Source organism: Zalophus californianus, chromosome 4 (assembly GCF_009762305.2).
Source record: "Zalophus californianus isolate mZalCal1 chromosome 4, mZalCal1.pri.v2, whole genome shotgun sequence".
NCBI classification, from domain to species: Eukaryota; Metazoa; Chordata; class Mammalia; order Carnivora; family Otariidae; genus Zalophus; species Zalophus californianus.
In genome coordinates this window covers 32514849-32537105 of record NC_045598.1, presented here as the reverse complement: position 1 = coordinate 32537105, position 22257 = coordinate 32514849, and the positions used below count along the sequence as shown (strand labels likewise).

The 22257-nt window shown below is 50.0% G+C and overlaps 1 protein-coding gene across 7 annotated transcripts in view; it reads left to right on the top strand.

Annotated features, from left to right (window-relative positions):
- The window catches only part of HIVEP3 (HIVEP zinc finger 3), a 480349-nt gene that overhangs the window by 246367 nt on the left and 211725 nt on the right, over window positions 1-22257 (top strand). The window contains exon 1 of one of the 7 annotated variants that reach the window (XM_027607367.2): window positions 4186-4436. The exons of the other annotated variants lie outside the window; for them this stretch is intronic. The gene's annotated coding sequence lies outside the window, so the exon portion shown is untranslated. Of the gene's footprint in view, window positions 1-4185; window positions 4437-22257 lie in introns of those variants that run through there. 7 annotated transcript variants of the gene reach the window in all.

Below are 22257 nucleotides of genomic sequence, written 5' to 3'. Positions count from 1 at the left end.
TGCTAGTGATTTTGAGGCATCCTTCAAGGGGTCCTCCATATTCCCGCACCCCCACACACCAGCCGTGGTCACCTCCCTCCCTTCCTGCTCTGGCTCCTGCTTATGCACAGCTGCTGTCCTAGAAGCTTCCTGGAGAAGCTTTGTTCCTGCCTCCCCCTCTCAGATGGTGGCCACACCTGGCCAGGGGACTCTATCTGGGTGGTCCCCAGGCCTCCAGGACACACACACAGGGCAGTCTGGACTCTGAACAGAGATGGGTGGCACTTTGTCGCCTGAGGCCCAAATCAGTTTTGCTGGGGCCCAAAAGTCACAGGAAGCCCTTCTTGAATAGTTCCTTCAGCTTCTTTGTCTGATCTCTCTCTCTGCAGGGGCTCAGAACCAGTCAAGGACATCCACCCCTCCCCCTTTCCTTATTTCTCTCACTACCTCTGCCCCACGCCTCACCCAAAATTCTTCTCTCCCAGCTTGAAAATCACCTTGCATGTGAAAGAATACAAAGCGAAGCGGTGTGCTGTGTGCCTGTGGAAAGGGCATAATATATGCAGGGAGGGGGTGATAGCCCAGGTCTGCACTATCCAACAAGGCAGTCACTTGAAATGTAAACGGTGCAACTGAGAAACTGGATTCGTAATTTTCGTTTAAATGTGAATTTAAAAGCTAAAACACTGTAGAACGTTTTCCCATTAAACCCACTTTATTGTTTAGGAAATACTGCAGTTCATTTTCACTTCTGTGCCTAGAAGAGACCACTGTAGCGTCAGAAGGCCTGTGACAGTTGCCAACGCTGTTTCCAGTACCTCACTAAACATTTTTTAATATTTGTCACTCAATGAAATGATGGTATTCTGGATATATTGAGTTAAATGAGATACTTTACAAAAATTAACTTCACCATGTTTTTCTTTTTCCTTTTTTTTTAAACGGGGCTACTAGAAAATTACCAAAATCACTTGTTTATGGGACAGTGTTGGTCTAGAGCAGAAGTCAGACACCTTTTCCTGTAAGAGGCCAGATAGTAGATTTTTTGGCTGTGTGGATCAGACGGTCTCCGTCACAACTACTCAGACTTGAAATGCTGAAGCAGCCACGAATGGTGCAGAAATGAATGAGTGGATCTGTGTTCCAATAAAACTTTATTTACAAAAGCAGGTGGCAGATGAGATTTGACCTGTGAGCTCTCAGGTGCAGGTTCCTGGTCTAGAGGAGCAGTAGGGCAATGGGAAGTGTAACACAGGGACAGACGGGGTGAGATGAGCAGCCCCGAAGCAGAAGAGGGAGAGAGAAAAGTTCTCCAGAAAGGTAGCTGGGAGAGAGGAAAGTCACATTTCCTGAGCGCCTTGTGTGTGCCAGGCATTTTTCACGTATTTACTTGTACTGACTCCTTGAGTCCTCTCAACAGCTTGTAGAGCAGAGACAAGTGCCATTATTAACCCTGGTTTCTAGATGAGGAGCCAGGATTCACCCCCAGGCAGCCTGCCCCAGAGCCTGCACGCTCTGCCTCTCCCTGCTGCCTGCTTTTCTCACGGCCTCTCCCCCACTCAAATGAGGTAGGTGTTAGTAACCTAATTTCACAGAGCAACACCTGGGGCTTAGCAGGGACAAGAGCATGCCTGAGCCTGCATCCTCTACCCGAGCCTGCCCTTCAGCCCAGGACACCTGCCTCCCAGGCAAGTTCTCTTTCCTAGCAGTGGACTTACTTGCTCAAAGGATGTGAAATTCTGGGTGTGGACCTTCCGTCTCCCCCATTTCTTGCCTACCCAGTCAGTTTTAGGGCCTCTTGGGTTGATCAGATGGGCAGGCAGAGTGGAGAACTGAAGGCAGAGAGAGAAGCTGAACTGATCTTACCAGAAGGTTCTGGAGGGCTGGCAAGAAGGGAAAACTGCCAGAGGGAGATGGGCCGAGGAGAGCGTGGCCAGCATGGAGAGGGGTGTGAAGAAGGATGGCAGGGCAGGCTTGAGAAAGGGGAAGAGAGGGATCGGAGAAGCTGGCCAGGTGTGACCCTTGTAGGAGAAGAGACTCATGGCTAGGGATACTAAGGAAGCTTACTTGACGTGTGCCAGGTAATTCCCTTTGCTACCTTCTTGGGAGACTCAGTCAAGAATTTGTGTTTTTCGAAACTCAGGGGAAACTCAGTTTGTGTTCTTTTGGATGTATCACCTCGCCGGGACAGGCATGAAAGTCCAGTTTTGTTTGGGCTACAGGATTTTGATAGAGATTATTAAATTACCTGCTAGAAAAAGAAATTGTAAAAACTTACGCTCTAACCAGGACCCTGTTTTGTGGCTCCCTCACTAGAATGACTAATAGTTTCAAAAGAGTGTTTTCTCTGTAAACTGGGATGTGATGCTCGGAAGATTAGTCTCGAATTCATGAGGCTTGATCCCAAGCCAAGATCTTATTCATTTGCTTGAGCAAGTATGGAAACAATTGGGTCTCCGTCCCATTACTTATGTAACCAGCTGGCTCCCCACCCCCACCCCCCTCTCAGTTTGGGGTGTGTTGCTGCCATATCTCAGAACATCCTGGAGTGCAAAGTGGAAGCCTTCCCCCACCCCCCGTAGACGTAAGGACACGTAAGTCAGGAGCAAAGACTTTCCCTGTTCCGAGTCCAGGGGCTCCTCCAGAGAGGTGCCCTCCCATAGAAATACGATGCGACCCACACATGTGAATCACATGAATCTTCTAAATTTTCTGGCAGTCACATTAAAAAAAAAAGGTAAGAAGAAACAGTTGAAATGAATAGTAATTATACATCTTCTTTAACACAACATATCCAAAACGTTCTATTTTCAACATGTAACCAATATAAAAAAAGTTAATAGCCGATGTGACATTTTTTTTTTCACATTACGTCTTCAAAATCTAGTGTGTATTTTACCCTTACAGCACATCTCAAGCTGGACTAGCCACATTTTAATAGCTGCAGGTGGCTGGTGCCTTCCATCTCCAGCGGCACAGCCCTGTAGCCCCCCTTGCCCCCATAGCAGCCCCAGGGGTGGGAGGGTCGGGGGGGGGGGTGGTGGTGGGCAGGGCCTGGGCTTCCCCAGGGAAAGATGCTCTCTGCAAGCACAGCGGCCTCTAGAGGCGGCAGGTTGCCTGGAGTAACTCAGCCTGATTTGGTCACGTGTCTCTCTGCCCCTCTGCAGACCCGGAATCCCCCTCTTTCTTCTTCCGAATGGTCCCTACAGGGCCAGGCAGCTTTACTTTGAAGCCTTGGAAGCCCAAAGGATCAGGTTCTATATCCTTCCCCCAGATAATGGGCGACTTGCCCAGCCCCGCACCTCTTTCGGGAAGAACTTCCTGCCTTGATTCTGGCCATGGTCACTTGCCCTGACTTACCATTGCAAGGACAGTGACTTTCATCAATTCTCGGTGGCCTTATCTTTTCCTTTCTGAGGGATTCTGCCCTCTGTGGGCTGTGGGTGATTTTCTGCCCTCTTCATTCTGAAAAACGCACAAATGTCATCTCCAGCAAGACAGCCTGCTACTCTTATCAAAGAGGGGGGTGAGGTAGATGACCTTGAAACTCTTCTGCATTTCTCACTGTCCTCATGCTGTTATTCTTATGACTCAGCGCTTTCAGGAAGAGGGGGGGAAAGATAATCTTTTTTTTTTTTTTTTTTTTTTGCATCGAGGAAGAGAGTACCTCAGGGACGGGAGAGTGTCCTGAAAGCACCCTGTCCACCGTCCCGTCACAAATGGCTCTGCGAGCCCCTCCGGCCTATGTCACTCAGCTTCCCACCTTCCCACTGTCCTTTTGTTAAGTGGCACACGGAGATATTATTTACTGTAGCATTCTGACAAATAAAAACCATTCCAGTGATTTACAACCCTGCAACCTCCTCTCTTTGAGTCTGTGTGTGATTCATCTCTTTAATGTGATACTTCCGAAGTGTGGCTCACTCGGGGAATGAGCGTGGAATGTGAACCCTTTCTGCCAGCTTGTTCCTTGCCCCCCGGCCCCCACCCGACTGCTCATCACTCTTCTTGACCCGAACACCCACGCCTGACAGAAGCCTAGCCCACGGCAACCTCCTCAGGCCAGAGGGCTTCACTTCTATCCCTGTGATTCTGTCCAGGTGCTGATTCTATACCTGGTTCCCAGGAGAACATGGCAGGACGCCCGAGGGCAAACACTGATTCAGAGCCAGCTGCAACCCCAAAGATTTAGTTTGGTGTGGGAGGTCTAGGTTTGAAAACTATGGCGCAGGGAGAGTCTGCGATACGGGCCGCCACGGACCAGAGGAGATACTTTGCTCTACCCTGAGATGCTACAGCAGGAAGGCTGGAAACAGCAGGAAGAAACAACAGAACGGAGACGTGAGGGATGACAAGTGACAGAAGGGTGTTGCAGCAAAAGGAACAGCATGTGCAATGCTCAGAGGCAAGAAGCCTTGGTTCCCTCCAAACCTGCCAGTGGTGGGGCCTGGCTTCAGGTGAGGAGGCGTGCTGGGGGACAGTGGCAACGGGGAGGGGGTGGAAGCAGGGGCCCGTCATTAGGGCCAGCACACCTTCTCTGTCCCACTGACCCTGAGAAACCACAGAAGGGTTTTAAAGAGCCGTTGTAAGGTGGAAGAGCTCACCCCAGGGCTGTGTGGAGGATGGTCTCAGGGTGAGATGGACACCAGCAAGCTGGAGGCAAGACAGTGGAAATCGTCACTGTGGTCCTACTAGGACACAGAGTTGAGTGGAGGCACTTGTGTGGAAAAGAGGCAGCAGCTTCCAGAGTTCTTTAAGAGGGTAGAGTAGACAGAATGAGGAACCATTTGGATTTAGCAGGTTTATTTCATGTCAATGACCATTTATTGAGCTGGTTAAGGAGATCATGAAGAAATGGTATTTATTTAAAAAAAGCGGTGCCTGGGTGGTGTCTCAGTCAGTTAAGTGGCTGACTCTTGATTTCAACCCAGGCTGTGCTCTTGGGGTCCTGGGATTGAGCCTTGGGCTCTGTGCTCAGCGGGGAGTCTGCCCGAGGGTCTTCTCCCTCTGCCCCTCCCCCCTGCTCACACATGTGCACTCTCTCTCTCTCTCTCAAATAAATAAATAAGTCTTTTTAAAAAAAAGGCATTTATGGTTTAATGAGGAATTAAAAGTGACCCTGATGTTTCTAACTTGGACAGCATCACACAGTAACTTTCCTGACAATAACTTTCCCTGCCCGGTGGCGTAGACTCACCAGATACCAGGGTCCTTAGATGGTCTGCTCCAAGCTCTGATTTTAACAGAAAAGGGAAGAGATGCTCAGAGACGTGCCTGGTCTACCCAAAGGCACACAGCCAGCTCCTCTCCTCCCTCAGGTTGGCTATAAAGCCACAGGAAATTTCTCTACCCACTACCTAACCCTGCGTTTTAGGAGATTTTTATTCTCAGTCGCCACTGGGAGATCCAGAGACATTAACAGAATTACGAACAATGGGGAAGCAAGAACTTGTAATTAAAATTCTCGGTTTTTGTTCTTCTTGCTCTTCATTCAGATGTTGGTGGAGCTAAGCCAGCCAGCTTAGCCACATGCCCCCCGCCCCGCCCCCTACTTGGCAGACGGTGACCTTTTCTTTCTCAGACACTTGTCTTGGGCGTCTCTGGGGGGAGAGTTGCTGTTCCTGCCTCATGAATCAGCCCCATGCTGCCTTCTTTGCCTGGCTCACGCTTGCAAGAGAGAGCCCTCCGTGCGTGTTTGTGGAACTGACCTGGTTGCTGATCTGAGCTGCTCAGACTCCTGAGCCCCAGACACAATCAGGTCAAGTTCCCTGGGGTCAGGTGGAACCTCCGGTCCCTTTCTGTGTCTGCTTGGACTCTGGTTTGAGCTCCATGTGGGAGGAAGGGCTCCCCCCATCCTTCCCCCAGACCTTCCTGCAGGAGTGTCAAAGGGACCTGCTCTGACCGGGAGGATTAGGAGGTGGCCCCCAACCACAGCCGCTTTAAGATGGATGTGGAGCGGCCTCAGAGCCAGTCTTGGAACTGTCCTTGCCACCTGCCCCTCACCTGCTCAGCCTTTACCTGGCTCAGGTCCGGCTTGTCGGGATTGCGCCATAGGTGCCCTGACTCGCCTTCCTGTCATGTTCAATGGCTGACACTCCCTCCTTGGTGCCAGCACCTGGTGCCCTCTTTGGCACATGCCCCCCGCCCCCCACTTGGCAGACAGTGACCTGGTCAGGCCCCATCTACCCCAGCGCTGCTCCAGGTCCTGGCATGGTCCCAGCTCTCTCTGTGGTGCGGTGGGGCTCTCTGCGCAGGGCCTGCTGCTTGCTACCCCCACCAGCCCCTCATCCAAGGCTCTGGGCCTCTGCCACTGGGTCTTTTTGTCTCTCCAGTGTGCTTCTTGCGGTCCTGATCCTCCATCTCAAACCTCCTCACTAGCTCCCGGGAAGGGCTGGTCCCAGCCATCAGGGAAGCGGCTGATCCTGCGCCAGTTCTGGGTCATTTCATTGTCTCTTATGTCATTTCACTGACTCTTCATGTCATTTCGTTGACTCTTTCCCACACCCTGTGAGAGACAGACACTATCTCCATATTAAAGTGAGGACAATGAGGTTTAGAAAGGTTAAGTCATTTGTGCAAGAGCATGCAGCTGGGGCTCAAATCCACATCTGTCTGACCCCAAAGCTTGTGCCCATTTACTTTCTCCCTGTGCGGCATGCACCCCTCACTGGCCTCCCTTACCTGGTGAGAAGGGCAGGAGAAAGGACTTCTGCTGCCTTCATATTTCCCCACTAATATTTGCTGAGCATTGTTCCTGAGGCACTTTGCACGGGTCATGCATCTGCTTTCACTACCGCCCCTGGACTTCCATTTTCTGGTTGAAGAAACTGAGTCACAAAGGGCAATCTGCCCAGGCGTCTCCAAGTGGAGAATGGCAGGCTGAGATCAAGATCCAGGCCGTCAGACCCCGATATGCAGCCGCCACCTTGCGCTGGTGCTAGGAGAGCATGGGGACGTGCGCAACAGACAGATGCCCCTGGGCAGCCCGGGCCCTTCAGGAAGACACCAGCAGGCAGCAGTGGGGGGAGGGCAAGCCAGGAGGTGGGGCAGGCTGCAACCAGAGCCCTTCAGGCAGGTGGCCATCATCTGGGGCTGGAGCGTCCGAAGCAGGGGGCAGAGACCCAGGGGACAGAGATGCCTGACAGGGATGTCCTCCTCACCATCCCTCACACGCTGTCCAGCATACTCCTGTACATGGCCATATGCCTATGCTCTGAGCCTCTGCCTGTGATGCTCTTCCCCCAGATGTACAGCTAGCTTGCTCTTTCTCACCCTTCCCACGTCTGCTCACGTATCTCCTTCTTTGAGAGCTCTTCCTTACCACCCTATTTGTCATGTCCCATGTTCCCCTTGCCCTGTTTTGCTTTTCTTCTTACCGCTTGTCACCGGTTGACATATGTAGTAATATGTCTCCTCCACTAGAATATAAACTCTGTAAGAGCAGGGACTTGGCCTGTTTTACCCTCTGGGGTATACCCAACCCCTAGGACAGTGCCTGCCTCATAGTCCTGCTCAATCAACATTGCTTGTACAAGTGAATGAGTGAATGAGTGAGTGAGGCAAGAGCCCAGTCCCTAGAACAGAGATTCAGTGTCAGTGCAGGACCAGCTGTCACACTGCCCTGCCCCACCCCCACCCATGTGGCTGGATGCCTGCCTAGGGTAAGGCTAAGCCTATAGCTGGGGACCACAGGGTCCCCACTGCATTTCCAGAGATTCCTTGCCATTTCAGGTACCCTCATCAGGGATGCCCTATAGCCAGAGGACTGTGGTGTGCCAGCTCAGGGTGGGCTGATGGGGCGGGGTGGCGGATGTCTGGGGCTCTGCATCTGAGGTCTGCAGGTCTCCTGCCGCACACTGAGTACCTGGACCACTGGGACAGAGAAGCAATCCCCCTCTCCTGCAGGGCTGAGAAGGGCCACTCCAGGGGCCCAGGGTGGGGGGCAGGACAGAGCAGACCCAGGCCACTCCAACCCCAGGCAATGACAAGCACCTCTCTTGGCTTGTCTCCTCCACCTGCCCTGGTTACTGACAGTGGGGAAAAGTCAACTTCTATGTCAATGCAGGACTGACAGCATCACCTGCTGTCTTTGCACCCTTGCCGAATATACTAGAATGTACGCTCTGGGCAGACAGGGATTTGTCAGTTGTGCACAGTGACTGGCACATGCGGCTGCTCCAGAACCACCCGCTGGACGACGGGCTTGTTGAACGTGTGTGCCCACCGCTGTTGTGGGGCCATGTTCTACCCTTTCTGGTGATCCCACGCCCATCGCCCCCCGGCGTCTTCACAGAGGGCCGGGCCGGGCCGCGGGGGTCTATTGTGAGGATGACACCAGCCTCGCGTGCCTGACCCAGGGCAGCCCTCGGCAGACATTAGCTCCTCCAGTGAATTTCTCCTGTTCCTCTTTGGTACATGACCACACTGAGCCATGGCGAGATCTAGCAAATGACCTACCTTGACCTTTAGCCTGGAGCTGTTTCCTCGGCACACCCAGCAAGCACGTGCATTTGAGCTGTAATCTGGCATCTGAACTCATTCGATCAGATCGAGGAAGGGAGCAACCATCCCCAGTGGGGTGTTAGGGCACATCATGGTTAAATATCGTGGACTGTGGATTTGGCTTCCCTGGCGGATGGGTTTGGAGATTTGCAGGATGGCCTGTGGCTCTGTGGGCCCTCCCCACTGGGCCTGGAGCCCTCGGCACACAGCCGCGATTCTGAAAGCTGACAGATGCCCAGTGTTCCTGCAGACAGGCCAGGGAGATGGGGCTGCGCGGCCAGAACAGCTGGGTGGAGGCTGGTGGCAGGAGGTAGTGTGAGGCCCTGCTTTGTTCCTGGATGGTCATGGGGTCAGTCAGAAACACAGAGAAGCCCCTTTCCTTTCCCTCTGGGCCACAGCCCAGGATTCAGAGCTTCCTGCTTGCTGGCCAAGGGGAGCCGCTGGGAGAGCCCTGGATGGGCCTCGGCACTGACACTGGCAGGCCACCAGCACCCGGGGCTGCCCGCCCTAGCCAGGGCCTCTCCCCTCCCGCGGTCCTCCTGCCCACTCCAGGAGTGGCCTGAGGACAGGGAACCCAAATCAGGAGCCCGAGTCCCCGGCTGGACCCCCTGCTACTGCTCAGTGTCCATGTGGCCTTGGGCGGGTCACCTTCCTCCTGCCCTCTCTGTTTCCTCACAAAACTGCCACGGAGCTCAGAGGAGGAACTTAGTTCTCTGTCTGCCACCTAATGTATGTGCCGCATCCAGTAAAGATAGGTGCCAGAAAGGAGAGGGGGAGGAATAGCAGGTATTCCCTAAGTCTTTAAAGCAGCCAAGGGGATTTCCAGAAAGATGGCAGGGTGAGTGCCTGTTCCCAGAACTCCCTTCTCCGAAGCCCTCTAAATGAACAAGAGTCACACATGGGGAGGGGAACACCTTCTTTCCTGGAAGCAGACGGGAGCCACAACCTCATGCCCCAACCCTGAAGACTGCCAGGAAGCAACGAAATGTGGGTAATGCTACGGGCACACCTAAAAGCCAGCACCCCCTGAAGTGCACACAGACTCATCTGCAAGCTCATCTTCACCTGCTTAAGGACAGGGCCACCTTTCATCAACAGATGGGCAGACTGAGCCACAGACAGACCCAGGTTCCCCAGCGCCAGCAGTGGAAGGAAGCTCCCTCAGGTGCCAGGTCCGCCTGATCCTGTCCCCCAGAGCATGCTCACACACCCACACCTGCACACCATTGCCCTAAACACCGGCTCAAGGGGGGATGTGGCCCAGTGACGCCTGGCACAAAGGGCGTGCTCAGGAGATGTCTATGCTGCTGAGCTCACCACCTCTTTCAAGAAAAGGCTCTCTTATTTTTCTCCATGAATATGTGGCAGGTGTTTAAGTTCTAGGCCCCCAGCCTCAATGACAAGAACAGGTTTCTTGCCTTTGTAAAACTCTGGAGTCCATTAGATTTTCTTTTGTGGACTACATGGGCAGGGCCCGATCAGGCAGCCTCTTTCCTTTTGTCCACATTCTGACTGAGGGCTTTGTTTAAATGCCAAGGAGCTCATTCTTTTATCATTACTGTTATTTCAATGGCAGGAAGCCCAAACATTTGTAGATTTCCCCCTGCACTAGATCTTCTGTGATCTATTCATCACGACAGTGAACGCATAGAAATTGGGTGCAGGGGCATATGTGTCCACATGTAACTTCTGGGACAGTTCCAGGAACTCTCCATAGCTGAGCAAGCAGAACCCTGGGGCATCGGGTTATCCGCAGAGTAACCTGCTGATCCTTCTGGTGGTTTGATATCAGGAGCAGTGTGGCTTATTTTGCCACACAGTGAATCCATAAAAATCATGGAATCTCCATGTTGGAAGCTCAAGTATAGAAACCACGCCTGCCATCCTCCTAGAGCCTTGAGGTGATCTGAAAGAGTATCAGACTTGTTTGGGTAACTTGAGGCTTTCATTTTAGCTTTTGGAGCCAACAACTGCCAGAAAGAACAGTATAATGTCTGAAGCTCCTCTTAAGGGAATCTGTTTTGATTCAAGTTTATATGCTCCACAGAAATTTCTTCTCCCATAATGACTACCAAGAGGGAGGCTTTTGATATTTGTCTTATATCAAGATCGTGAAGGATGGATGGATGGATGGATGGATGGATGGATGGATGGATAGATAGATGGATGTGTGGATGTGTGGGTGGATGGATGGGTGGATGGATGGATGAGTGGGTGGATGGGTAGATGAGTGGATGGATAGAAAGAGAGAAATGGAATGAGTGAATAAGTGTTTGTTTCAAAGTTTTCATGTTTCAACCCCCAAACCAGATTTTGATTTAGATATTCTATTACCAAAAATAGTAGTTGTGAAGCCTTAAGTGAAAATCCACACATGGTCTGAGTTGAATTCGATGGTCCTAAGAGTCCTTACTCTAAAGGTATTACTTAATCATCTTCTGAATCAGTTCCTTGTATTGGGCAAGATATGACTTTTTTCCCCTGTTTCTGAATAATCTATCTAGAAACCCCAGGAGTTCCATAATACATACAGTCCATGGTTTATTGATTACAAGCCCTTTTGAAAAGTTTGTGTAAAAGTATTTCTGGAAAATCCAAATATCTACTAAGTACATGCATATTAGGTAACTGGGTTCTGTCTCAAAAAAGATATTTACTTAGAAGGAGCAGACCTTTAAAATCTAATACTGAATTCATTTTTATTCTTAAAATTTTCAAAGCATCCTTTGCTCCCAGTGTATCAGTCCACTCATGCTGCAGGGACAAACAACCCAATGTATTAATGACTTATGAGAATAAATATTTATTTCATGCTCACTTTACGTGAGGACAGTGGCATCTCTGGGCCCTGAATGCTTCCACATGTCTTCCTATTCTGGGACCCGAGCTGAAGGAGCAGTGCAACCTGAGACAGACTGTTTTCTTGCTACAGGGGGTAGGTTCAAGAGAGGCCAAGGTGAACTTGCCAATCAACTAAAGAGCTTCTGCTCAGACCTGGCAAACATCATCCCCAAGCATCTCATTGAGAAAGCATGTCACAGGACCAAGCCTAGAGCCAACAGGGCAGAAACATATGATCCCAGGACACTCAGGCAGGTGACATGCCAGAGAGTAGGGATGTCGAACGCAACTGCAAGGAGGGAGTAAATAGCACAAATATTAATTCAATCCACCACACATTTAATACATTCTTGGTCTTTTGGTTAAATCTCAGGCCTACTAAGAATCTTTGCGAATAGTGTTGAATTTGTTTTTAACTAGCAGGCCTCTTTCACAAAGACTCATCCCTGCTCTGTAGTATTTTCTAATCTGTTTTAAAGCTCTTTGCTCTACATAGTGCAAACTTTTCCATTTGAGTGATTAAAGGCCATAGAAAGCGGAAAGAACGTGACCGAAAGTCTGAGGACTTAGGTTCAAGCCCAGCTCAGATCTTAACTAGCCATGCAGTCTTCTCGGGGCCTCAGCTTTCTCATCTGTGCGTGTCGGAGGTAAGGGCCACACAATTATTTAGAAAAGAGGAGGCACCAAAGAAATGTATGTTCATTAGACACTGCATTGCAAGCGTCGAACAATTGGCCAAGGCTGATGTAGGCCGTGACACCAGCACCGCCTCCCAGAGGCCCAGGTTCCCTCTTTAGATGCTGGCTTGCTGCAGGTGTCTGGACAGGAGGAGGCAGGGCGGCGTTTGAGGATGCTCTGAGCCGTGGCTGTGTACCACTGGTACACAGGGAGGTCAGCAGTTTAGTGACCGGTGCAGTCATTTCAGTGTTTTGCACTCTGTGATGTTGTTGTTTTTTGCTTTTATTCCTGAAGATGAAAAAAGGCAGAGTTGCCAAACAGAGAGAATATTCAACTAGAAATCCCAAGACATGGGTTCTAGGTTTAGTGCCACTGGTCACTTGGCCAGTTACTTCACTCTTCTGTGCTCTGTTTGTCCATCTGTGGGATGCAGGAGGCAGCCTCTACCTTACAGAGCCAGCACTGGAGAAACCGGGGTGATGGGAGGAAAGCCCCCTGCACGGCGTCGGGCTCACCAATAGCCGTTTCCTGAATCTGGTCTGAACCTGACTGTATCTTGACCCGAGTTCGGGTCCCAATTCTATCACCCTCTAATTCCATGAACCTGTTTCCTAGAAACTTCGTAAGATGGGTTGCTCTCTGGGACAAGTGATGCGTATGAGGTGCTCAGAGCAGTGCCAGTATGTCGTAAGGACATGAGGAAATCTTCTCTGGATTCTCTGCCACTACTGATCTCTGGTTTGTTGAGACCATCCCATTTTTGCTTCTACCCTCCTTCTCTGTCACTTCCGACAGCTGTCATCTTCTTGGCTCTTCTTTATTTCCTTCATTTTCGGTTGTTTTTCATTCATTTTCTTCCTTTCAACCTCTCCTGCACATCCGGGGATTGGCTTTGAGAGCTGTGATGTGTTTGGCGGCAAGTAACAGAAAAATCCCCATTGAGCTGGCTTAGCCGCTGGCTCAGATGCAAGGACCACTGCACAGAAGGAGGCAGGGGAGCTGTTCCGTCCCCCCTCTCCCCTCCTATCAGCAGGATTAGAAGCCCTTGCGATTAGAAGCAGAGGATGCTGTTTAGCCACTGGGGCTAAATGTTTTCTTGTTCATGCCTAGGTGTGGGTAGATACCGGCAGAGAGACAACGCACATGCCCGAGTCGCTTTTAATAGCTTCCCCCAAGAGCGCAGTCTGGAGGTGTGGGCCCTGACAACCCGTGAGGTCACACATGGCCCGCCCGAGATGGCATCACCCATGGAGGGGGCATCAGGAAGAGCCCCCTAGGGACCTGCAGGAGTCTCTGAAGAAGCCAAACTTCCCAAGACAGGAAGAGTCAGCTTGAAGAGCTGCCAAGCCCAGAGAGAGGCAGATACGACCTCTCCTGCCCCTTACCTCATGCAGTGGCCCCCACCCGAGCTATGAAGGAGCCAGAGGCAGCCCAGCAGGGACAGGTAGACACAGGGTCACCAGGGAGACAAGATGACAACCACACTGTTTTCCCAGGGCCTGTGCCAGCCCGAGCTGCAAAGGGGAGAAGCTCTAATTTGATTAAAGCTTCCCTTTTTTTTTCCCTATTATTATTATTCCAGTTTGGCCTAGAATTAATGACTTAAGTGGAACTATTTTATGAGGACAAGTGGCCAGAGCATTTTATTTATTTATTTGCATACTCTCACCTTCACAGAAGAGCTGCACAGGGCTGTTCTCCCTCTAGAGCAGCATGTCTCAACCTCCTTTTTCATTATTGCCCCACCTCAGGAGCCTTTTTAAGATGTTCATTTCTATAATTGATCCTCCATGAAATTTTAATACCACAGATATGCTCTATATGAATTTATGTCCTGTGACCACGAACCATTGTCACAACAGATTTTTTTTTCCCACCCAACTACCAACTTTTGCCCGTTGGGGGCAACACCTTGTCGGCAGGGCATGCTCTAGAGAGTTCCGGTACACCCTGTGCCCAGGCTCCCCTGATGTTAGTTGCATCTTGCGTGGCTGTGGCATGTTTGTCAAACCGAAGAAATGAACACTGGCACAATACCGTGAGCTAAGCTACAGACCATGTGTTCTGACATCTCAGGCTTTCTCACCAATGTCCTTTTCCTGTGCCACTGTCCCATCCAGGGTCCCCCATTGCATTTACTTGTCATGCCTTCTTAGGTGCCTTCATTCTGTGACAGTTTCTCAGGCTTTTCTTGTCCTTCATGACCCTGATGCTTTTGAAGCATGCCAGTCTGGTCTATTGTTCTCGTGACTAGACTGAGAATCTGAATTTTAGCGAAAAATACCGTGGAGGTGCTGTCCCCTTCTCATTGCATCACCTCAGGGGTGCACCACCTCGACATTACTTACTGCTTTGATCACTTGGTCAGGTGGTGTCTACCAGCTGTCCCCACAGTGTGGTTACTGTCATCCCCTTTCCATACTCTGTGGGTTAGAAGCCAGTCATATCCGGCCCATGCACGAGGTGGGGGACACTAATCCCCACCTCTGGGAGGGAGGAATATCAAGGAATTTGTAGACCCCTGTTAAAATCACCACAGTAGGGGCGCCTGGGTGGCTCAGTCGGTTGAGGGTCTGCCTTCGGCTCAGGTCATGATCCCGGGGTCCTGGGATCGAGCCCCGTGTCTGGCTCCCTGCTCAGCAGGGAGCCTGCATCTCCCTCTCCCGCTCTCCCTGATCCTGTGCTCTCTCTCTTACTCAAGCTCTCTCTCAAATAAGTAATACATAAAATCTGAAAAAAAAAAAAAAACTCACCACAGTAATTACAAAGAATTTGAGGAGAGATACTTTGAGGCTATGCAAATATCCTGTTTCTCCTTTAAGTTTTACCCCCCAATTTCAGCATGCATCAGTGGATATTGCTTGTAGCAATTGTTACTGTGGTGTCTAATAGTGATTTTGTATTTTCCTCACTTGCCTGTGTACTATTTGGAATTCTTCTGTAAGAAAGTGTTATCCCTTCTCTCCATTTATTTCTTTATTCAGTAAGTTATTTGTATTAGTACGGACTCGTGGCTATTTATTTTATTCTTTGAATTATAATACAATACTACTGTTATTTGTTTTGTTACTCAAATTGTTCCACTTTTGGTCATTGGAAGCATTTTCTGGTTGGTTCCTGTGTCCTTCTGACAAGCCTCCATCTTGTCCTTCCTTCCTGCCTTCCTTTTTTCTTTTTTCTTTTTTTAAATTTTTTATTGTTATGTTAATCACCACCTTCCTTTCTTTTTTAAACACTTTCTTACTTTCTGGCACTACAAGATGCTCCAAACTCAACTTGTAATTTTCTGTGCCCCAGTGCTAGAATCAGTCATTTCTCCAAGGTTCTTAGAAACTTTTAATTACCTGAGAGTGACCAGGAAATTTATGGGATGTGCACTGGATTTCTTCCAAGGGGCAGAGGAGAACCAGCTTTTCAGCACAAGCTTAATGGGCCAGGGGAAGACAAAAATGAAGTTGCTTTTTGATTGTCTGCTCTGTGGCCCCTTGCTCAACTTTATAGTAGCCCCAAGTCACTGCCCCCTCATAGGGTTGACCAGATGAGCTGAGGCATGTGAAATGCTTTGGAAAGTGGACACTGCTTTCCACGTGCAAAGGCTGATCCCTGTGGCCAGCTTTGGATACTCTGTTGTTTCAGGGCCTGAGATCCCTGAAAGTTAAGGAGTGGAAGAAATGATTCTTGCTGCAAAAAAGAACCATTTAGTGGGTGATTTTCAACCTCCTGGGGCCGTGATGGTAAGAGAGACTGGTCATAAAGGACTTGCGTTGCAACACCTTGGCCAAGTGCTTCTGCAGCAGAATGGACACGAGGCCAAGGGGACTTCCTAACATCACAAGGCTCTTCTTTCCTGCAATGGCTGCAATGAGGAGTCTGTGGGGAGACCAGCTGGATGTCTGAGCATGCCGCTGGCCTAAGGCTCTGAGGAAAAGCCCTGAGCTCAGAGATCAGATTTCACTGGAACCTTTTTAATTGGGCTCAGAAAAGCCAACAGGGCAGGTTTCAGACTTCTAGTGAACTGCTGAAATTACATGTGGAATAGCCTAGGTCAAAACCCTGCAGCTTCCTCTCTGCCAACTCCCAGAGGCAGCAGCTCTCAGTTGTGGATGAGACAAAGGCAGTTGCTTCTGGACCAGTGGGTTTCCTCCTGGCCCACAAAAGGAGTTCCTCTCATCCCCAAGAAGGCAGCTTTCGCTTTGTAAGAAAGGAAGCTGGCTAACAAGGGTCTATACATCCAAGGAGCTGACTGCCTTGCGTGTTAAGGTCAATTCTAGCACCAATGTTTTATAATTCTGCAAATTTGTAAATTGGTAGAAGTGCCCGACTTGTTTCCATGGGAAGTTTACATGAGCGTTTATAAGTTAGCCTGAGGGAATGGAGAGCAGCTTGGCTCAGAGCCAGGCCTAGGAGGCAAGTTTTTTAGTTTTTTTGACCTCAGTTTCTCCATCTGTAAAGTGAGAGAGAATGATATTTTCTATTTTCTACTCCAAATACCTTCATGAGTTGAAAGGATAAACAGAGCTAAAAAGAATAGGGTAATAAATGAATCCTGAGCAAACTCAGCCTGAAGCTTCCTGTTCATCTCCTGACAAATGTAATCTAATGGAAGGAGATGCCACCAAGGATGGAAGAGTTGAGGCCAGATGATCAAAAGTGCTTCCAGCTCAGAGAATCCATGCTCCTGTTTATTCTTGGGTTCCTAACACACACTGGACCAAGCCCAGCAAGAGGTGAGGGCAGGAGCAAACTGTCACAGGAGGTATATCTCAGCCAGTGTGGGTCTGGGCAGGCTTGGAGGGACACTTGGGAAGAAAGAAGGAGCAGGCATTGTCTAGGCAAGGGCACTCCCCCAAAGGAGATGCCAGTACATGAAGTCCTTACTGCCAAACAGGAGGAGAAAAGCAAAGGGATGGGAAACTGGAAGGGGATTGGCATTACTGAGCACCCACTAGATGTCAGGCTTTGTACCAGGCACTTTACAAGCATTATCTCATTGGCTTTCCAAACAGCCCCATGAGAGTCATTCATTTATTCAGTCACCAGTAAATGCTTTCTGAGTGTTTATTATGCATAAAGAACTGTCCAAGGTTCTGAGGATATAGCAGGGAACAAAACAGAGAAATCCCTGCCCTCGTGGAGCTTACATTCTAGGCGGGTAGAATGACAGGACACGGAAGACAATGAGATTGATGTATAGCTTGTCATACATGGTAAGTGCCATGGGGAAGGTGGAAAAGGGGACTGGGAAGGTGTGCGGTCATGATTGTACACAGGGTTGTCCAGCAAGAGCCTTGCTTGGGTCTAGAGCTAAAAATCTAATTTCAATTTGCTTCTTGCCTTAATTTTACCGACACATGATTTGTGACACAGACTATAAAATGAATCAACACTAAAGGTTAACTTGTAAACAAAAAATACTGTGGCAAACCATATTGCTCTTAAGGGTACAAGGCTCAGAGATCTTCCCAAAGACACTCAGCTAGTAGGTGTAAGAGCCAAGTGCTGATTGACATCTGGCTGACTGGAAAGCCCGTGCCATTTCCACTGGGCTAAGTTTCAGGATATGTCATGGTTAAGCAATAGGACATGAGTCTGGGGCTGGATGGTGGGGGACCTCCCTCCCTGGGGAGACCTTACAAGGAAGAACTCAAAGAGTGAGAAAGAAACAGGGTTGTAGACTGAGGGAAGAGGGGCTTATAAATAGTTGGGGGGATGAGGAAGGTGGAAAAAGGAACAAGGCTGATGGGACCAGGGAGGGGGAAAAATTAATTAAAACAAGTCAGACTGCTCAGTTAGGCTTTTCCAGCACTCAGGAGGCTGGAGCCCTTCTCCCCACAAAATTTTGGGAGCTCCCCAAATCCAGAAATACATGAAAGGACATGCAAGAAGCCTGAGAGACAAGAGTGAGAGGGGTTGCAAATCCAAATGCCATGCACTGCACACTCTGAGTTTGGCTTGCTTGGCAGAGGGTAACACAGTTGATGCCCTGGTTTTCTCTGAAAATGCGAGGTCATGGGCACCCAGCACCCATGCCAATTCAGTCACTGATCCATGCCACCCACGCCATGATGATGGCCTAAAAGCTGATTATTACCATGACCTTGAGTCATGAAGAAAGGTTGGCTTTGTTCTCAGGACACAGCTCTGTCTACTGAGCCAGGGCCAAGTGTAAAATGTCACCTCTGTGAAGCCTCGTCTGGGGTCGTGTTGGAGCCCTCAGCTGACGGATTGTCAAAAACTTCTCCATGGGGCTGTCTCCCTATGGGACAGGGGACCCCTGAGGACAGGGACAGCATTTCTGCTGCCTCCCTAGGTCTCCAGTGTCTGGCTCGATGTTTTTCCCATAGAAGGTATGCAAAGATATTTGTAGAATGAAGATGGAGACCTATTTCCATCATAAAGGTTCCCACCAAAAGCTTTAGCCCTTGGAGAACTCATCTTTTTTATACAAACCACCAACCCAGCAACCCAGACCCTCTAACCTTCAGGTCGTTGCTCTATACAACAGCATTCCCTTTCCCGGGCCCCACCTGCTGCCATCCCTCCGGTAGCTGGGCATTGAAGGGTGAGCCTCCCTTGCCCTTCCTGTCCTCAGCTTACCCCTGCTTTTCCAGAAGTTACAACGTTTCTTTGACGCGGCTTCTCTGGTGTTCCCCACACCCGCCTCCTTTCCTTTCTGCCTTCTTCTCTTTGAAGTTCAGGGCCTCTGTGCTGGGTGTGACAATCACCTTCCATCTCCCAACTAGCCATCCAGTCCCCCCAGCCTGTCTCATACTCCCCTCCCATGCTCAGATTCCCAAACCCAGTTGGGCTGCATCTCTTCCCTCCTCAGAACTGGCTTGCCCTTGTTTTCCCTTTCTCCTGTGCATTCCCTGAACACCCCTTGCATATTCAGAGCTCCTTCTGATATTCTGCATATTCATCTGCTCCCAGGTCGCCCTTCATATCCCATCCGTTCCTGCTTTTAGCCTGATGCTGAGGACCCCGGGCCCGGTGCCCGCTGTGTGCTTCTCATTCCCAGCCCCGGCGTCCTTGCTCCCATAAGTGTCTTCCACCCGAGGGGGCCAGCCCTTCCCTCCCATGGCCACAGGCCACATCCTGTCCTTCAACATTCAGCCCCAAAGCCACCCCTTCTAGGAAGATGTCTCTGATTCTCCTCCCACCTTCTGTTGGTGACAATCACATGCTTTCTGAACTTGTACTGCATTGAACCTTCACCCTTATCCTGGCATTTGTCACCAAACACAGAATTAGAGTTATCACTATATGTGTCTTACCTCCTTTAGAATGGTCTCCAAACTTTATCGACTGCATACTCCTCTAGAAAAGTGTTTCTAAGACCACGCACCAGCATCCACATTTTTTATTTACTTATAAATTGAACTACTGTGTTAATCTGTGTTAATACATTTTGTCCCTACTAAAACATGTAAAAACTAGGAGTTGTAGAAGGATGTGATGAAAACAATGGGAATGGCAGCCCTGGTATTTTCTTCCTGTGCCCATAAGAATGGTCATATGTGCCACATTTGGAGACCACGGGTCTAGAGAGTGAAGGGTGCTCAGGCTCTAGGGGGCACAGAGCTGGGGCTGCTCGGGGAGGTGGGGCATCCAGCTGGAAATGGAAGCAGGTGGCAGGGCCAAGCAAGTGTGGGAGAGGAGGAGCGCTCTCTGGGAGGGACACAGCAAGCCAGACCGAGTGTGGTGGTTAGGGGAAAGATTCCCGGGAGCCCCAAGCAGGAGGGGAGCAGCGGCTGGGGAGGACAGCTGCCCCAGGGTTCCAGGCCATGTCCTTGGGGAACAGAGGCCTCGGGATGGGGCAGGCTGTCCGCAGTGTGTCCCCTGAGCGTGCATCTCAGCTGACAGTGGCAGCTCAGAGCAGAGATGAGAAAGTGGTGTGAAAGAGAAGGCTCCTGACTCCCAGGGCATCAATGGATGGGCCCGAGGGAAGGTGCCCAAGGTGACTGTGGCACTGTTGATGTGTGAACTCTCCTTGAACTTGGCCTCCAGTTAGCGTGTTAGTGTTCATATTCTCAGGCGTCCTGTCACCATCGGCAGGTGTGCAGCCCCCGCTGCCCAGACTATGCTGCTTCTGCACGATTAAGCTGGCTGGGCTCTGGGAAGGAGAGACAGCTTCCACTACCTTCACACACGCACACACAGGCACACACATGCACACACACACAGACATACATGTGTGCATGCACACGTGCACGTACACACACCGGCCAGGACCTCTCTCTGTTAGGATCCCTTCACCAGTAATGTTTTTTCCAAGTGTCCCCATCACCTGCCCCACTAGAGTAGCCATCTCAGTGCCTCTAGGTCTGGCCACACGCACTTTCTCCCAGAGCATCTTTGATTTTCAACAAAGAGCATGGCCTATACTTGAGAGGGAATTTCAAGTAGGGGACAGATGGGGCAGGGCTGAAGGCCAGGGCAGGAGAGCCCATGTCTGCTCCTCACCACCTTCTGAGACACAAGAGTGGGGACAGGTGGCTGAGCCTCGTCACTGCTCTGCTCTGCTCACTCCTGGATCCTGACATGACCTCTGACTCTACTGCTTGTCCGATGGCCGGGCTGGGGAGAGGCATTGTGGGAGGATTCTGGCACATTCTTGCTCCAGGGATGGGAGAGGACCCCAAAGGCCCAGGTCCCTATGTCAGACCAGCTCCAGGGCCAATGCCCTGGTGGAAAAAAAATTCCTTCTTTCCTTTATTCAGCCAACAAGCATTTATTGAGTACCTACTGTATAATAGGCCCTAGAGGAGATGCACAAAAAGATCAAGCTAGAGTCTACACTCAAGTTGAAGGTAATAAAGTTTGCACAAAGAAGCATGGAACACAGAGGAAGGATTAATCCAGAGGTCAGTTGTGCATCGACCTATCCTTGTGAGAGAGAAAGGTCCCATCGGAGAAGCCTAGAGAGAGAAGCAGAGAAAGTGAAGAGGGGTGGTATGAATAGGGTGCGAACTGAGAAAGCAAGCATGTGTCCCTTGCTACCAGGATTGCTAATAGGTGGCAACATTTCAGAGCAGTAGCTAAGTTGGGATGGCTTTGCAGCTACTGTTTTACATGAACTGACAAATGTAATACAGTGGTCCCATGGGGGCAGGTCCTTTTATTCACCCCATTGCATAGATGATGAAACTGAGGCTTTCCAACTACCCAGGGACTGTGATCACTGAGTGATGGGGCCGGGCAGAGCCCTTGCCCCCGCCTCTGCTCTACTGCTCTCATCCTTAATCTCGGTTAATGTCTGGCTCAAGATTCAGGACACCCTGTGAGATCCTTACAGGGAAACCAAGGTACAAAGCTGTGAATGACCAGTACATGGCTTCACAGCTTGTAGGGGTCACAGTCACACCTGTAACCAAGTCTCCTGACCCCCCAGATCTTTTAACTCTGGCATCATCTCCCAAGATGCCAGGGCACAGGCTGGGATGCTGGGTGCCTTGCAAGAGTGAGTGAGGGTGGAAAACACTTTGGAGGTTCCTGAATAAGTTAAACCTATGGTTACCATGTGAACTAGCAACTTCCTTCCTGGGTATGTACCCCAAAGATTGGAAAACAGGTGTTCAAGCCAAAACTTATGCATCAATGTTCATAGAAGCCCTATTTACAGTAGCCAAAATGCAGAAAGACCCCAAATATCGATCAACAGATGAGCAGATAAACAAAATGTGGTATATTCATCCAATGGAATTGTATTCAGCCATAAAAGGGGTGAAATTCTTCATAAGCTACAACACGGATGAACCCTGAAGACACTCTAAGTGGAAGAAGACAGACACGAGATCCCATATTGTATTATTCCAGTGACACAGAATACCCAGAATAGGTAAATTCCTAGAGATGGAAAGCAGACCACAATGACACAAGAGGGAGTGAGGGGGGTCCTTGGGAAAGTGACTCCTTTTTGGGAAAGCAGAGGGTCACAGTACTCTAATGGGAAGCATTGGGGACCATAGCCTTGGTTCTCTTAAAGGGGAGGTGTCTAAGATTCCAGGACTGTCCTTAAAATTCCCTGAACTCTTTGGAGAAAAGGCTTCTTACAAAGCCATGATCATCAGGTCTTATGCCACGTCAGCACAAAGAGCAAAGCAACAACTAGTCTATCTGTCCAGCATGATACTGTTTTGGATTTCTGCCTCCAGCCTGGAGTCTCCCAGCTCTTCTGTACATCACAGTCACGCAGGACGTTTTATAAAATGACACATTCCTGGGCCTGATCCCCAGAGGTTCAGGTTCAGGTCCCCT